This window comes from Aegilops tauschii, chromosome 7 (assembly GCF_002575655.3).
Source record: "Aegilops tauschii subsp. strangulata cultivar AL8/78 chromosome 7, Aet v6.0, whole genome shotgun sequence".
NCBI classification, from domain to species: Eukaryota; Viridiplantae; Streptophyta; class Magnoliopsida; order Poales; family Poaceae; genus Aegilops; species Aegilops tauschii.
The window spans coordinates 39,533,192-39,552,303 of record NC_053041.3 but is presented as its reverse complement, the minus strand read 5'-3'; the positions used below and the strand labels follow the sequence as shown (position 1 = coordinate 39,552,303).

The following is a 19,112-nucleotide window of genomic DNA, read 5'->3' as shown; positions in this document are numbered from 1 at the left end:
GAGTTGTGCTACATGATTGGCCGATGTACCCAACTATACCTTGTTTTATGACCAGTGATTTATGGTGTCTTGATTTTCTTTTTTGGAAAGGAGGATGTATCCTGGCATCTGCATCTGGGCGATGCATGCTCCCATTTTATTAATTATTCAAAAAACCATTACAAGGTAATACATCAGCAAGTTTGAAGCCACCATCTTAGCAACACCTGTCGCTACTCCTATCCCCGTGATGAAGGGGTGCTGAATGTCCGAGCCTAATACCAAACAGACATCTCACCAACACCTAACATCTAATGTCGGATGCCCGATCCAAGTCACAATACTTAGACTGGGTTACACAGCGGTCCGGCGCACTTTCAGTGGGCACCTCCTCCATCCATCGATCCATCCTCAGATCAAATACTGACGCATCGACCTTGCCAGGTTTCTCTGCCATCGACGCCACCATGACGCAGACAACGTCGTCCTCCTGCACGAGTCCATCGCCACCCATCGGATGCCGAGTCTCCACTGCGCCACGCCGTCGAGATCCATGTGTAGGATGAAGCACCGCTCCACCACCTACCGATGCCCAACCACCAAGCCATCCACATGACCGTCTAGCCGATGAATGTCTCCAAAGATGATGCCCCCACGGGGGTGACGATGAAGATGTCGCCATCATCCGATCTAGGAAGCCCCTCAACGCCTCCAACGAAGGCTATGACGCCCACAGGCGCCGTCATCAATGGTAGCCTCCTCCAGATCTGAGATTTCGCCCGGAAACAATGGAGCAAGGGACACCCCCGCCATTGCCTCCAACAAGGAAAACGACACCCACGGGCGCCGCCGACAATGGTGGCTTCCTCACCCACTTGAGCAGCTAGGCCAACATCTCCTCCTCCACTTGATCCGCCGTAGGGAAGCCACCGAGAGGCAACACCCACCGATGAGATCCATTTGAACCGACGACGAAGAAAGCCAAAGGAATAGGTGGTCACACCGCTGCGTGCAGTGCCGGCCCCAGGAATTGAAGTTAGCCGGGGTGAACATTTAACGTCTAAATTTTTTGTTTGACAAGAAGAGGGACACACAGCAGTGCGTGAAGATTCTGGATCGATTGGATTTGGGGTTTTTTTTGCTTGACGAGGAGAGGGACAGGTCGTCTGTTTTGGGCCTGTATACAATGTAGCCCAGTGAGTCTCAGTCCACCGGCCGAACCCTCACGTACCCCTTTGTCCTTCTTCGATCCTTGCCGCACGCACAGAAACAGAGCAGCGCCACCGCCGCTGGCTTTCTCAATATCGACCCTCCGCCGCCGGCGACCCGGGGCGGCCGCCCCAACTTGCCCCAATGGTGGGTCCGCCACTGGCTGCGTGACCGGCGCCATGGCCACACACACATCTTCCCGAGACACCCGCTCGAGATCCACCGTCAAAGCCACGCCTCCAAGCCGCGACGGAGGGATGCCCCCCACCGCCAGCATCCCCCGCACGGGCTTTGCCCAGCTGGGATCTGGCGGCGACGGGACGGAAGGCGGAGGGGAGGGGAGGTGGATGGGAGGTGGAGGGGATCGGGAGGGATCTGGAGGGGAGGGGAGGCAAACGAGAGGCGAAGGGGATCGGGACTGGAGACGGATGATACGATATCCTTATGGTCAGGATTTTTTTTTATGTATTTGATGCTTAGACTAATACTCCATCTGTTTCTAAATATTTGTCTTTCTAGAGATTTCAACAAGTGACTACATATGAAGCAAAATGAATAAATCTACACTCTAAAATATGTTTATATACATCGGTATGTGGTAGTCCATTTGAAATCTTTAAAAGGACAAATATTTAGGAATGAAGGGAGTAGTTCATAGTATTTGGTCTCGTTTCCTAATTCTATGGGGTTATGGTTTGGAAGCATGCGACCGATGAGAGCCTATGACATGGCCAATATATGGTTTACTAGGCACAAAGGTGGAGATCAGAAAAATAGCTAGAGAAGCGTACCATAGTGCCAAAACAATGCGGCGGGGCCAGTAAGGCACCATTCATGCCACACATATCCGGTCCATAAATATCAGTCTCTCCGGATCCTCTCAATACCAATTCCATTTTCCTCTAGCAACGATAGGCAGAGATCACCTGCATATCCAGAGAGTGAATAGCGTTGGTCATATTTATATGTGTAGGCTTGAAAGGCACCAGGAACGATTCTACAGCAAGGGGCCATGGTATGTTAACCATTTTTTCCTATCACACCTCACCATCTATAGAAGAGGGCAATTTTCCTGGATGAGGAGAGAGCTAAGCGTGCCAGTAGCCATTGGTCATGACCCGTACCGTGGTAGCATGACATCCCTGCAGAGTCGGAATCAACAGCGCACGAGAGAGGGCTCGTGTCTCAAGATGAACAACTCGCTGTCCATGAAGGTGAAGGTCGCGGGATGGGGCGGCATGGTGAGCCATTTCCTGTCCTTGGCCTACAACTGGAGGCCTTCCAGCTCATGATGCAAGATCGTCATGATCATACTGTCATCGTGGTGCACCTGCATGGACATGCTGCTCTCCGTGTCCAGCAGGACATGTTAACGGTACAGACCGATGAAATAGCCGAGCGCACACAGTTCCGCGTTCTCGATGTGTCGCCGCATCCTGGACTTCCCCAGACTAGCATGCCTGGCTGTACCCGTCTGTGGACTCCAACCGATCTCGAGGAAGGAGTATGAATATGTGATATGAATATGTGTCCTCTCCTCCATCCCGAGTTGAGCTTCCTAACCTTACACTTGGGCCACCTCCCGCTGTGCTCTCATGTTCCTCGTTCCATGGGCTGCCATACGAGGCCTCTAGTGAGTCTTGTGGCTTGCTTCTCTGATTTGGTGGTTGTCCAAGTCCACCACGTGAACCAGCCAACCCTCCCTACAGCTAGGCTCGTGCTGCTGCACCCAGAGCTGGGCACATCCCCCACGCGTGGGTCGAGCCCTCCCGCTGCATTGCTGCTTGCTGGGCAGACCGCTCCTCCAGCCGCCTCACAACATGGCGTGTTGCTGCTGCTCTCTAGTACAAGACAAGTCGCTTTGTTTGTCCGACAGTACGTCATCTGTACGCCTTCCTTCTTGATGGACTTCAAGCTCCCCGTACGCTTGAGTAGCATCCGTGTTCGCCTTTGCATCAGCATCCACAACAGTTGCACTTTTATATGTTGTTTCTTCATGGACTTCCGATGCCACGCACGCCTTTATTTTCTCTAGGCGCATCGCACAAAGACAGCTTCTCCATGGCCGACCGCACACAATGAGCATTGCCTCCGCTCCAGCAAAGATAGCACTTACGTCCGTACCATCCACGTAAACTCCGGAATCAGCCCCCCCCCCCCCCCTCCCCCGTGTCTGTAGCGCCGTCACGACTTTCCGAACCATGGTTATGAAGCCGAACTTTTTCTTTCATCAGTGCAACAATTTCTTTAACCACCACTTGAAGAACTGGATTTTTCTCGTCCAAGAGTTCACACAACAACATCATGTCACTATCACCTTCCTGAGCCATGAGTGCCTTCTCCTTCGTGGACCTCTTACACTTCGACTTGAAGTGCTCGAGCAGATTACAGTTGTGGCAGTGAATTTTCCTCTTGTCAAACTTTTTTTCTTTGGCTTCTTTGACTGTTCATCGGTGTCCTTTGCGGGATGGTACTTTCCGCCACTACTGGATTCCTTGTCTAAAAAGATCATCGTACCCTTTATTATAAAGAGGTATGAAAAGATCTCATCCGTTGATGTGTTTAGGAGGGTTGTACTGAAGCAAAAGTGTTATTTCTTATTCGGAAAACGAATACAATGTGCACTACAACTCATTTTACCTCAAGGCGCACATCATGCTATAAAACTATTATTATAGGCTCATACATCATCTTGCAAGAAGACGAACTGTAAAATTTCTTTAGACAGACTACAAAGCACAAGCTTATATAGCATTCTGATCTAGTTCTTGATGAAGGTGTTTAGCAAGTCGAAGTTCTTTGGAAAGATCCTGCGGGTGCATCTGGGGTCCCTGATGGGGGCTGGCACCTCGCCGCAGGCGGCCAGGGAGAAGGCCACCATCCGATGGTCTTTGTAGTTGTCGACCGGTGTCACGTTCAGCTTCTCCGGTGGTGACGTGATGATGATTTAGTCCGGGCCTTAATCCACAGTGGCTCCCATCTATAGGGCACATGCCACATGACATGTGACATTAAGCACCAATGGGGAAATAGGAGGCCTAAAATACAAGAATAGTTGACATGTGTATTCTTACCTTCATTATCTCTTGACCCAATCGCCTCCGACATAGTCAATATATGGTGTTAGTATGCATAAAGGTGAACATAGCATATGAAAACCGGCTAGAGAAGAGTATCCCATGTGCTAAAATATAGTAGTGGGCCAGCTAGACACCTTCACGTCACCCCGCAAAAAAAAGGACACCTTCATGTCTCCCCAATCGATAAATATCGATCTCTCTAGAGCCTCTCAGTTCTAGTTCCAATTCCCTCTAGCAAGGGTCGACCGACAGAGATCCGTCCATATATCAAGAGAGTGAAAAGTGTTTGCCAAATTTATACAAATTGAATCGCGTAGGTTTTAAAGGCACTGGGAACAAAATATTGGCAACTGGACCATGTCAGCTAACCTGATTTATCTGTACAACCTCACCTAGTGGAGAGGATGGCGGTCGGTCTAGACGGGAAGAGACCTTTGTAGGTACAGTACGAGCAAGCTGAACCCTCTCACCTGATATAGGGTCAGTTTGGTTCCCGTCCTAGGTGTCCGTCGCCTGGCCTGGGGCCTCCCTGAGAGCTGCCTGGCTATTGTTTGGTTGACGTCCTGGTCATGAGGGAGTATGCCTGGCAGGAGAACAAGAGAAAGTAATTAGCCTGGCCTGCAAAACAAGAGAACCTGGTTAGCCTCGGCCAGGCAACCCATTTTGGACGCCTGGGCTTGCCTGGAGCATCAGCCTGGATCGGTAATTATAATGCCTTGTACAATGGTAGGTGCCTATGGAGGTGATTAGAAAGATAAACCGGCTTTTTTGAAGCACCGGTGCCTATTTCTATAGGAGAGACGCCTAATTAAGCGTCTACCCAGTACAAATAAGCACCGGTCCTTAAGAAAAGTCTGGTTTATTTCTCTAAGCACCTTGCATTGTACAAGGCGCAAGGCTTAAAACACCAGGCGTCTGGAAAGAACTGAAACAGCTAGACATTAGGAGAACAAGTGAACAACAGCTAATTAGCACTCCCCAGGCTAGGTCGTGAACCAAACACATCGATCCTATACTAGCCTAACCAGGAAACTTTTCATAAATTCTTAGGCACATTCCAGGCATAAAAAATCTCCCAGGCGTGTTGTTCAGGGCACAAACCAAACTAGCCCATAGTCACATCCCGACATGGCGACATCAAAATCAAAATAATTTTGGTTGAAGCTGCGCTTGCTAGAGTATCTGTTTTGGTTGAGCTTCTTGGGCATGAAAATCATTTTGCTCTGTTTTTTTTTGCTCTGATTTATTGCAGAAGGTAACTGCTGCTGCAGATTCCAACCAACTCTTAACATAGAAATAAGAGAATCTTCGCTAGCCTGTTCCAACTGAGATATGTAGCCGACTTGGGCTTCCTCCTCTGATACCGAACTGTGATCATTCTAGCATGGGAAACGCATCATCCTTGTCCACCCCGCGCCCGCAGAAAGCCTTCAGTGGATCACCGAGTCTGCACCCGTCGGAGTGCCAGAATCTTCTGCATTTGTTGCTCGTACATGCACGGTAGGCCACAGGGTGGTCTTCGTCCACCAGCTCTTCCATGGCGCCCAGCAGGACACCGTCCTTCCCCCACCACCTGAACAGCACCGACAGGCAATCGCGGTTCCTTGGCGTCCTGACATGGTGGATGCACGGCGTGACCCTCCCATTGGTCACCACCTGTCATGGCGTCAGAATTCGATGAAAACCGTCATAACCACAAAAGAAAGGGCTTGTTGTTCAACCAGTGAGTGGTTCAGCTGGGCTCCCTTGGTGCTGCTAACTGCAATGGGTAAACTAAAGAGAACTCAAGAGTTGATGAGTGAAAGCCATTCTTGCTTTTTCGTCAATTTTTTTCCGTTACAGCTATTTTCGCTGCTGCCAAAGGTAGATCCGGACATACAAGCGGCAAAATCTTATTTAATTTTAGTTGAAAATCATATTTCCAAGCAGTGTCGGCAAACATTTTGATGGGAGTTGTCAAGCAATTCTTTGTGCAAGGTGCTCTGTTTTACACCATTGATTGGGTTCCTGGTTGCTTCGGTGGGTGGCAATGGTGCCCTACCTTGCAATAATCAATAACACTGCAAGAACAAGATGCGTTGTAGCACTGAGTTGCTTAACCTTCAAACCAAATTAACTTCTAAAATATTCAAATGATTTGAACTACTGCCTAGCGAGCACACGGGCTTGACTTTGCATTAATTCTCGGGGTTCGAGGATGTTTTACCTCTTGTTTTGCTTTCCCTGCGGATCAACCTGTTTATGCCAATGCATTGCAAAAAATACTTAGCTCTCTCTCTCTCTCTCTCTCTCTCTCTCTCTCTCTCTATCTATCTATCTATCTATCTATCTCTATCTCTATCTATCTATCTATCTGTGTGTGTGTGTGTGTGTTTTGACTACAGGGGCGCTTTGCCTTTCAATAAGATATGCATCCAAATTGAAACAATAGCTTGGAACGATGGGGTGGTGTGCAACATAACACCGAAACCTTCCATGCATAGTAGACTGGTTGTAGGCTTAATCCATTAAAGGCAAAATGTGCATGGTTATAGTAGGGAGTCCGTGGCTGATGAGAGCCTATGATGCAGTAAATAAGTGGTTTTACCCCGCATAATGGTGGTGGTACCAAATCTGAGCTCACTAAAGAAGAATATTGCATATGCTGAAATATAGGTCCACGCAGGGCATGCAATGTGGTGGGACACCGGGCCACCTTGATGTCACCAGTTCCCAACCGATAAATACCAATCTCTTACGCGCCTCTTAGTTCCAGTTTCATTTCCTCAAGCAACGATGTATGAACAGAGACAATCCACACATCTGTAGTAGAAAGCATATTTTGTATGATCACAAGTTGCATAGGATTGAAAGGCACCAAAAAATATTTTACCGCCAAGCAGAAGCTTCCTCTCCCGTCCGTGTACAACAACATGGCCCGGATTATATTATTTCCTTTCACATGGGCATCTTTTGGAATAAAAAGACATCAACCATAGAGTTAACATGTTAACAATAGGTGAAGCAACCTGCTACTTACGTCGGGAAGCCACCTCTACAGGTTATAATATGTTCAACTTGAACGGCGCTTTTAATGAGAGTTGAGGGTTGGTGGTTTGGGGAACTGTTGGCCATGACACATACGGTGTGGTTATTTCTGTTGCGATATGATAGTATCGGGTCGCGATGTCCGCACTGCAAGCTGAAGATGAGGACCTATATCATGCCATCCTGTGTGATGATCATACATGCATTGGTTGAGTTACTTTTTTCCATGGACTGCATGATGTTGAAGCATGCAATGGTTTTTCCCAGTATGGACCATACGCCCATGGGATTAAAGTTCAGGCATTTAAAGTTTTTCCACTTGACTAATTCATTGTAGCCTATTTCTTGTTTTGTCCTCGTGATTGTAATAAACATTTTCATGTTCTCGCGTCTTTGTGTGTTGGTATTGTTTAATAAATTCGGTCTATGTGGTTGACTGACGTACCATGTTTTTTCGCCTGTTTGATGAGTGGCGGTTTAGTCGTGTCTCGGTGGAAGATCACGTTATTTTATTTCAATGTGTTCTATGTCTAGAATAAGATTCTAGATGTTTGGCCTGGCTTCCCAATTGTGCCAGCTTATAGTTGGAAGGCATGCAACCAACTTGAGCATATGGTGCAATAAAGATATGGTTTTATCACACATAAAGGTGAATATAAAAAATTAAAACTGGTAAGAGAAGAGCATCCCATGTGCTAACATGGTACTAGAAGCGCACACAAGCAATGTATGGTGGTGGCCAGCATGCACCTTCATGTCACATATACCCCATCGATAAATAGCGGCCTTTCCAGAGTCTCGGCTCCAAGTCCAGTTTCTCTAGCAATGATAAACATAGACCGTCCATATATCCAGAGATTGGAAAGCGCCCGTAATATTTATATAAATTGTGTAGGCTTGAAAGACAACGAGAATTGTTTTACGGCAAAAGGGAAGGTTGTCTTAATTAGTTTTATTTGTCCGACCTCAGGCAATGGAACACACGGCAATTAGCCTCGGTGGAAAGAATATTTACTGTCTAGTAGCTGCGCGAGACAAGTCTAGCCTCGTCTCTAATTTACTCTATCTCTCTCTTAGGCAAGGCACACACATCCCGGCCTGAGGCTATGAACATATGAAATAGGATGACAATATGCCATTTGGAGGTGGTTGTGACTTGTTAGAAGGGTCATGGGCTTCAATACGAAAAAATGTTCTTGTTTTCATATTGTTTACAATTTTCAAAAAGTTCTGGTATTTCAGAAATATTCACCTTTTCAACTTTTTTTCACAAATTTAAGAAATATTTGCGCTTCAGATTTTTTTAATAAATTCTCAACATAAATGCCTATTTTGCAATTTGTGTCCAAACTTTTCATCAATTATTGAGAATTTGTTAAATTTTGTGGAATTTTTTTCAAGTCCCAAAAAACTTGGTATGGTGCATTACATTGGTCTTACAAGGTGAAAAAATTGGGGACATTTAAGGGATGTCAAGAAACGAGGTGCTCCCAAATGGACCCTTCTAGCCTACCCGAGCACTCTCCGTTGAACATGATATTTTGTTTAGAAATGTCATGACTGGCCACAACTTCTGCAAGCAGGTGGGAATGCACATGTTAGGCATTCATGCCTGGCTTGAATGACTTTTGACATCATATGCATGTTGCTACATGTTAACCAGAAAATACAAAACTTGTAAAAAGACAATAAAACTTAGCAAGGTGCCTTGAATTGGTCATACAAGGCCATGTAAAAAAAAAGGTCATTTCAAGGATGTTGAGAAACAACGTGCTCCCAGACGGAGCATTTTGGCCTACACGAACATCATGCGTTCAATACGTTCCTTTTTCGAACGTCCTTGAAATGACTTCATTTTTTTCAAGCAAGTGGGCATGCCCTCGGTAGGCATCTATGTCAGGTTTGGATGAATTCTGACACCGTTTGCACGTTGCCACACGTTCGGACATTTATCAACCTTTGCTCACAAGGAAAACTCCAGAAAATGCAAAATTGTCGAAAACTCGAACAATTTGGCATGGTTCCTTGAATCGGTCATATGAGGCCATGGAAAAAATTGGGGCATGTCGAAAAACAATGTGCTCTCATGTTATAAAACAACTAAGCTGCTTGCGCCTTGCTGGGCCGGCCCAGTAGCACAAACTCCTGTGACTGGCGTATACTTTCCAGCAACGACCCGGAAGTGGGTACAATTTGTCAAAATATTACTCTTTATATGTTTAGTGGAGAGGGTTGTACCGAAGAGGGGCTTGTTTGAGTATTATATTTCAAGCATTACGTTGAGAGCTATGCTCTTTGTGCTGAGGGAACGCTTCCTCCTTTCCTATAGCTTGCATGCTTAAGATCCTCCTCAAGCAGCAGCATGACATCTAAATCATTGAAGGGTAAATTGTTTCATATTCGTAAAACAAATACTCTGTGCAATAGATTTGATTTTACCAAAAGGCCCATGCACTACAAAACTAATATTATAAACTCATACATCATCTCATGAGAAGACGAAAAAGAGTAAATATTCCCTTAGACCATGGACAGGCTACAAAGTGCAAGCACAATTCGTTGTAGATTTTCCGAGGCTAGTTCTTCACAAAGGTGCTTAGCACGTCTATGTAGTTGGGGAAGGTCTTGTGGGAGGTCCCTGATGGTGACAAGCACCTCGGTGCAGGCCACCAGGGAGAAGGCCATGGCCATCCGGTGGTTGTCATAGGTGTCGATCGCCGTCCCGTTCAGCTTCTTCGATGGCGTGATGATGCACTAGGCCTGGTCTTCCTCGATTGGTGCTCCCAGTCATAGGGCATAGGAACGACAGGTCAAATGAAATGCCGAGGGGTGCAACAGGAAACTTATTGATAAGAACAGAAGGTGCATGTTACTACCTTCGTTAGCTCAGTCCAGATCGCACCCATTCACACGTTTTCCTTCACTCTCCGAGAGGTAACTACAAAACAGAATGAACAAGTCTCAAGACCAAAATTTGCAAAAGAAACCAACAAACATGTAAGAAGGTTATTACTACACAAAATAGCCTATCCCGACACATAATACTTTCCAGTCCTCTATCCCCAACTGGATACGTACTACGGAGTAATCCCTTCATCACGACATCCTCGAAGGAGGAAGCATTCACAGTCATAAGGCACAGGAAAGGAGGATAACACTCGGCCTCTACAGCAAGCAGGGCTTACAACCATGCTTCTTATAATAATCAACAGAGTCTGACAAAATAAATACATGGATCACCCCAAAGCCACCTTTCTGGCAGTCTATGTCTCTACAACAACTAGCTTGAGATGTGCGCTGACCACGCACCAACGCACACCATCTAATCCAGTGGCCTTACCAAGCCACCCGTCGCCGAGCCGAGAGCGCCATCCAGTCTAGCAAACCATCACGACGCACCGCATGCGCATGCTCCAGAATCAACCGCCGCCATCTTCCGATGCACCAACTTCAGGAGAGATCAACGCATTGACCTCGCAAGGCCCTACTGTCGTCGATGCCACCTCGACGCCACCTCGACGACACCGCCCTGCACTCGTTAAGGTTTTGGTTACCGAATGGTGCATTTTTACCGAGGGGGACCGGTAAACGTGGTTACCACGGTTACCAGCAAATTTCGAACGAATTTCAAACGAAATTTATAATTGAATTTTGAATTCAAATTCTTTCAAAATGGATATAGATAGCACTTGAACATATATTTATCAGAAAAGAGCAACTAGCTTAGTGGAACGTTGTCTACACATGTGCTGTCAAGCTGCCATACTTTACTATACATTGAGCGTTTGAATTCAAAAAAATTGAAAATTCGATTCTTTTTGCTCGAAATGCCCATTTACCCATGGGGACCGAAATATGCGGTAACCATGGTAAATCTCGAAATTTCGAGCGGTAACCAAAACCCTGGCGCTCGTACATCAAGACACATCCGCACCGTGACTCTGTTGCACCGTGCCGCCGAGAACCACCGTCGTCAATGCAGTAGATCCCACGCTGCTGCGCCTCCTCACGACTCCAGCAAGCAACTGCTTCCAAACGATACCTTCAAGAGGGAGAACGACGCGGAACACGTCGCCATCATCCGATCTAGGAGCCCTAGGTCAAGGGTTTCCCCTTGTAACATCCCAAGCAAGGAGATGATGATTGCAGTGATGATGCCTTCAACAAGGTAACGACGCATAGATACCATCATCCTCCACTACGACCGAAGTAGGAGCTCGGTTTTCGCCGGCAGCCACTTCTCCCCAACTCGCAGTCAGCTGGATCGCCCTCAAGTCGTGCGGATCAGCTCCACGCACCCATCATCCCGCCACCAATGCTTGGCGTCCGATCCCAAGATCCACCACCATCGAGCACCAACTGGCCGACAACGACCGGAAAGAGGAGCTCGCAACCACCAAGTCCGGGGCTGCTGCCCCGGTGCCGATGCACAACAAGCACGCCGCACAACCAAACATGCTAGTGTGCCGCCGTCGGAGAGTTGCTAAATGTGCCGACAAGGCGCAGCCCATGCAGCCATTGGTACCAGATTAAGCCCACCCGCCAGCAGCCTTGCAACCATCGTGATGGGCCGCCGCTGACCCGCGGCACCCCCGCCGGAGAAGAGTGAGTACCGCCTCCCCAACTCCAGATCGAAGCTGAAAAGATCCTGCCGCCGCCGCACTGCCAGGACTTTGCCCGGCGAATTCACCATTGGCAACGAGAAGAGGGGAGGGAGGAGGCCGGACTCTAGGAAGGAGACCGCCGGGGGGGGGGGGGGGGGCATAGTTTTCTCATCTAGCTGAGTTTCAGTTAGACCATATTCTTATTGTGTAACGTCCTTTGCACTATTTGTATCCTTACCAGGCTTGCATGACACCGAAGCAAAAGCAATGATTTCTCCAAACATGAATTCTGCGCTATTGGAATGAAAGTTCAAGCAACTGAAATTTTCTTCTTGACTAGTTTAATTGATGTTCAAATTGAACATCCGTTGACTAAACACCTCTCCTGGTATAAAAACACAAAACGGATTGGAGGATAATCCCCATTGTAAAGAGAAGACGACACACCTTTACGTAGGGCTTGAAATGTGTGCAAAGTGCTTGTAAAACTCCATTCCTTTTTATTTATACGATCTATTATACTTTGCTTTTCCATAGCCTACATAGAGTTGTTGGCATCTCAGCCCAAGAAGATAGAGAAGAATCTCATGCGCAGATGTGCATGCCGAGAGCAAGAAGGTCAGTCTTCCTCTTTGCAATTTTATGAATGATAGAAATCAATCCTCACTTGTATTAACTTCATGAGTGAAGAGATACACTTTCCCTCAGTATTGTCACTACTCCTATCAAAATTATATAATTGGACTTTTTTCCCCACTTCCTCCGGGGGATTCAAACATCATATGATGATTCATGCAATGGTACAGTGGATCAATCAATTCAAATCAACAGAACCACTAGGTTGAGTTTTTTTTTTTTTGCGGGTGCACTAGGTTGAGTTTTGTCCTAACGATTGTACTCCCTCCGTCCCAAAATAAGTGACTCAACTTTGTACTAACTTTAGTACAAAGTTAGTACAAACTCGAGCCACTTATTTTGGGACTGAGGGAGTATTAAACCTGTTCATGCTCTAGCCTCTTTGTGTGTTGATGTCGTCCACAGAAGCCATGATATGACCGGTGATTTAGCTATGGAGGCGCACCCGATGGGACCTATGTTGTGGCAAATATATGCTTTTACTACCCACAAAGGTGAACATAGAAAATCAAAACTGATTAGACAAGCGAACCCATGTGCTAAGTAGTGCCGGATTAATACAAAAGACATGCAATAGAGTGGGCAAGTGGTGGCACCGACATGTCACCAGAGAGAGAGAGAGAGAGAGAGAGAGAGAGAGAGAGAGAGAGAGAGAGAGAGAGAGAGAGAGAGAGAGAGAGAGAGGGGGGGGAAAGCATATGTTCTGAATTGTGTAGGTTTGAAAGGCACCAGGAACGATTTCATGATGATGAGGCAAAGTCTGTTAAGCAATTTAGTTCACTAATTTCAGCTGGTAGAGGAGATGGCGATCAGTCTGAACAGGAAGAGACCTTTGCGGGTCAGCAGCCGCGGGAGACAACTACAATCCCCGCAGGATGGGGAAGTGACACTCTCTCACCCAAGATATGCACATCCTGATTTGAGATCGAGATTCGGTCACTTCGACCTGGCAAGTGTCTTCATTGAATCCTATAGCAGGCAGCACTGTATGTGTTGTACATTAGAGAATCAGGTAGCTTGTGTACTGTACATGTGTCTTGTAGCATGGGCACTGTTCATTTTGATCTGGACCATATATTTGTGACCTGACAGTGAACAGCTATCGCCGAGTCACGTTCAGATTTAACTCTTCAAAGTTACTGAATCTCAGTCCCTGGACATGAATTTGCACCTCCGCTTGCTAGAGTACTTATTTTGTCTATGACAGGGACTGTTCATCACTTGTTTTTCTCTCGCGGCGACCGACAGGCCGTCATCCCGCGACGCGCCGCTACTCCCTCCTCCGAGGGACCCTACACCCGCTCCTTTGCGGCGCCGCCGTGCCGCACCAGGGCGTCCCCACCGCCCTCCTCCGGTCACCCCGCCACCACACTCCTCTCCGCCGCCGCCGCCGGCGATTATGTCACGGCAAAGCCCAAGCGACTTGGCGGCGGCGGCCTTCTTCTCGCGTGTCAGCTGCTCAAGATCGTTTCGGAAGTTCCGATCTTGATCTCCTCGATGGTGATGGCAGACAACAACGGCTGCAGCCGCTCAACCTCCTGTTCGGCTACGGATCATGGTGGCGCTCCTGGTCTTGATCTGCATCATGCGGAAGCCCGGGGCGGTGACCCTGGGCTTGGCGGTGGTGGTCATCTTCTCTGTCGGAGGTGGTCGGCCTGAGGCTGGGTTGTCAGATCTCGAGATCCGTTATCTAGTCCCAGCAGCGAGTCGGGGAGACATAGTTGCCGGTGAAAACCGAGCCGATGGCGGGCGATGGTGGCTTTCTGTTCTGTTACCTTGATGAAGGCATTGTCGTGTAACTATTGTTGACCCACTCGTGTTGCTCTGGGGGAAACCCTAGGATATGGTCTTCCTGATCGGACAATGGCGGCACTGTAGTGTTATAAATCTTTTGAGAGCATCATTTGTGGAGCAGCACTGGAAAACAAAGGCAGGAGGTGGAGCGGCTCCGTCTTACGCGGAGCTTCGATGGAGATGTCAAGTCATGCCTGACCGACAGGTGCTACGCTGTGTCATGCCTGTTCGGAAAGTGCTACGCACGACAGATCTTCCAGAGACTTCAAGCTGTGTCCGCTGGTGGTACTTGGCGGCATGGTGCTGCAGTGTATCGGCGGTGACCGGGACGTGCTCAGAAGTTCACACGCCGGGAGGTGGTGCCATTGGGTACCATGGTGGCGTCGACGGATGGCTGGACTAACAAGGATGACGTGGATCTCCTTTCTGAAGATGTGCCTGCGGTTCAATGATGATGGTGGCGTCTAAAACGTCTGCATGTGGTGTACGCTTTAGGTTTATTGTATCGGTTATAGGTCCTGATACGTTATGTGGATGGATCAGCGACAACGCCGGTTTTAGATATGGGAAGTGAGAACACTCCACAATATGGGGACTGAGAGCATTCAGGTGAGAGTTGTACATATTGTTCTTCGTGCAAGGGAATGCTTCCTCCTTCTAGCGTGACATCTAGATCACTAAACAGTAATTTATTTCTTATTCAAAAAAATGAATACAGTGTGCAATACATTCATTTTACCGTAAGGCGCACATGCTATAAAACTAGTATTACAGACTCATACACCATGCGAGAAGGCGAAGACAAAATTTCCTCAAACTATGGATATGCTACAAAGTACAAGTGCAATTCGCCATAGATTCTCCGATGTAGTTCTTGACGAAGGTGCTTAGCACGTCGAAGTAGTTGGGGAAGGTCTTGCAAGTGCACCCGAGGTCCCTGATGGTGACTGGCACCTTGGCGCAAACCAAGGATATCGCTCGGTTCCTTCCACTCTCCAGGAGGCACCTACAGATGAGAAGGAACAAGTGTGAGAACCAAAACATGAAAAAGAAATCAACAGCAACACATAAGAGTTTACGGTACATCAGATAAATATTGACCATTCAATCTAAAGGTTAATATTAATCGATACTACTGGCTTAGATGTGTTCTATTCTCTGCAAAAAGGGCACAATCTGAAGAGTCGCGATGATGCAGGAAAGATGGACAGGATTGGTACCGCCGTTCCGGCGGCGAGTAGAGATTCGAGTTCCAGAGGGGCGGAGCTGGTCGGCAAGAGGGCAGCCATCAAAAAGACAAACCAGCCTCTGATGCCCGTCAGCCTCCGGTGCTGGCCCGCGGTGCCTCAGGACGGGACAACCAAATGCCGACGACGTCGAGCCTGCACAAATATGGCACGCTAGTACACGTGTCGCCAATCCACCCAGCTAGCTGCTGCTGAAACTTGTGTCGCCTGCTCCGGCATAGAAGAAACGATGGCATGATTGGGTCGGCCTCCGTGTCTCAAAAATTGAAGCAGAGCCGGCCATGGAAGCATGAGCTAGCTCATGTGGGTGGCTACGCTAGCTGCAAGTAGGCGCTAAATACCTAGACTGCTTCATGGTCATGGTGAGGAGGAGCACAGCTGGCGGCGAGGGGCATGGTGCCACTGCGTCTGCGTATGTATTGGGGACGAGCGGCGGGGACGAGCTAGCGACCGGCCAGGGATTATGAAGCAGCCGAGTAGCCCATGATGCAGTGAGAGGGAGATGGACATAATTGGTGCCCGTGTGGGGAGGAAGATAACGATTGATAAGAAATTCCATATTAATAAGAACTAGCAGGGTGACCCGCGCATTTGTATGCTATTGTGTTAGTAGTCCATTTGGCAAACATTTAAAATGTCAGAGAAACATTGTATCCTAAATACACCATGCGAATACTAAAGTTATATGTTAGTTAGATACATGTTCCATATAGGTTATTTTTTATTTAATCCATCACTACATTACCGTTGATTCACCCTCAATATATAAGAATGATTGAGACACTATTTGTATCTTGTATTAAATATTAGACTTAGTGGCAATCTTTTTTTCCGAAAAGGAGTTTGAACCCCGGGCCTCTGCATCAAGCGATGCACACAACCATAGTGCCAATCTTTCTTAGTTGTATGAGTTGCTTCCTAAGGATCATCATATGCCTATTTAAAATATTGCATCCTATATCTTAGCTCATTGTATGGTAAATTATAATGTTTCGAACTGCTTTTACTTTCATGCAGTTTAACAATCATTTGTGCAATGTGTTGCCTTAAGATATTTTCATATGCTCCCTTTTTAATTTCCAGTATAGTTTGGTCAGATATAGAAGTAATCATTGGCGTATACTAATTAAAGATCTGTAAAACATTCTCTATCACTCACTCTCGACATAGTTTGTTCATTATTTTTGTCATAGCAATATTATCCTGCCGATCGGAATCAACTTATTACCCTTGACATGGAACTACCGGGAAATCATCGATCCAAATTTATATGGATATTGGTAAAACACACAAATTTATAATTAGATGCATTCTGATGAAAGATGAATTTCTAAGATGACGCGCCACAAACAAAAATGAAGAAATTTTCTAATTAGGGTTGTTTAGTTGAAGAGATTATAGATAGAGAACGAAAGGAGATACTTAGATTTTCTGAAGGTTTTCCCAATAGATTAGAGTTCATGGTTTGTTTTGTTTCTTTGAAAAGTTGTAGAAACAAATGTTATCCTGTACAATCGAACTTTTTGTTTGACGGGATCCTGTGAAGCAAACTTAGATCCTCATTTTTTGGTCCATTCAACATTTGCTGCTCCAAATTAACTCTGGAATGATTAACTTTGACACGTCCTAGTCAACCAGTTTTTGTCGCTTCAATCGACGTAATAATACATATTGAGAAAAAGATATATTTTTACTGTAGTAGTTTTTTAAATTTAATTATTCAACAACATTATAATGTAAATGGACAAAATAGTTGTTTAGAACCTATAGCACAAAAAGCAATATAGTATTGTGCATCGCTATATTCAGTTATGATTCATATTGCTTTCATAAGTAATTCATGTGAATATGATTAAGTTATGGTGAGAAAAAATTTAGGCATTTGTAATGTATTCTTGGTATATAGGATTTAATTTTCTCTCTGAGCAGCCACTTCTATAACACTCCGAGCCATGATAGTGAGAGATGTCGAGTTATAGTTGGTGGCGCAGTTTTTTAAATTTTATCAGTCAACACCGATATAGTTCAACTAAAAAATAGACATCTATTCCCTATAGCTTAGCCACTCATGCAATTGTGCTCTGGTATTCAGCCCATGACTCCCATCCCCCTTTCAAAATTTATTCAAGTGTGTATGATTTTCCAGTCGATTATGGTGAAGAGTAGATATTGATGAGCCTTCCTATGGAATGTTTTTTAGATAGTTATCTTGATGTCATACAATTTTTTTGTCTGCTCTTATTGTGTGGCGTAGACAATATACTTCACTATCGTAGGGAATGTTTGTTTTATAAAGTTTATTATTTAAATTTTAAATCTTCAAATTGTAAAGAATTTAAAACACAAATTTTCTTCCAACTCAAATCTCTAGTATTTTTTTCCTCACTGCACCCAAAAAAGATTCAACACAATCCGGCTTCCTTACCACGGACGTGAAAATAATATTAGCATATGTGGATGAACGTGATGCCTCGTTTTACTTCTGTTTTATGTATATAATAGATAGATAGATAGATTGACTAAACTGCCCTATACATCAACCGTTGGATTAAATTAATACTGCCCACCCAAAGCCGTGGTATGATGTACCATAAAATTTCCCACAAAACACCGTATCCCCACCAATTATGTTTTTGAGTCCTCTATGCCCAAACTGATACTACAGAGTAATCGCTTCATCACGACATCTTGCGTGATGATTAGCTGAGCATTGGGCAAGTTATTTTTGCCAGAAATTGCATGACGCTGAAGCAAGCAATGCTGTCTCACAGCATGGATTATGGGCCCTTGGGATTAAAGTTTAAGGTGCTAAAGTTTTTCCTTTGAACTAGTCTTATTGAAGCTCAAACTGTGCTTTGTCCTTGTGATTGAAATAAACCTGCTCATGCTCTCACGCCTTTGAGTATTGGTCTCGTCTACGGATGTCATGCTATGTAATTTAGCTGTGTCTTAGTGGAATACCTAGTAATAATTTTACAACATATTCGATGTCTAGAATAAAATTCTAGATGTTTGGTCTCGCTTTTCAATTGTGCCAGGATCTGGTTGGAAATGGTTGGAAGGAATGCAACCGATGTGAGCATATGGCATAGTCAATATATGGTTTTATCAGGCATACAGATGAAAGGAAAATCAAAGTTGGTAAGAGAAGAGCACCCCATGTGCTAACATAGTACCAGAAGTGCACACAAACCATGTAATGCGGTGGGCCAGCGAGGCACCTTCACGTCACATATACTCAATCGATAAATATCGAGCTCTCGAGAGACTTGGTTCCAAGTCCAATTTCTGTCAATATGAACATATCCAGATGCTTCCAACCATCCAAGAGTGGAAAGCGCCAGTCGTCATATATTTACACGAACTGTGTAGGCTTGAAAGACACCAGGAATTGTCTTACGACAAAGCAGTCCTGTTGGTTAACATGATATATCTCTCTGGCCTGACTTAGCTACCAACATGGCCATTGGCTCAGGCGGAAGAGACCTTCGCGCTCCAGTACCTGAGCGGCAAAAGTGTCACTCTCAGGCCCGATT

The 19,112-nt window shown here is 46.0% G+C and overlaps 1 pseudogene; it reads right to left on the bottom strand.

Moving 5' to 3' along the window:
- Nucleotides 1-5,406: 5,406 nt before the first annotated feature.
- LOC123494825 (2-oxoglutarate-dependent dioxygenase AOP3-like) overlaps nt 5,407-19,112 on the bottom strand; it is a 34,451-nt pseudogene continuing 20,745 nt past the window's right edge.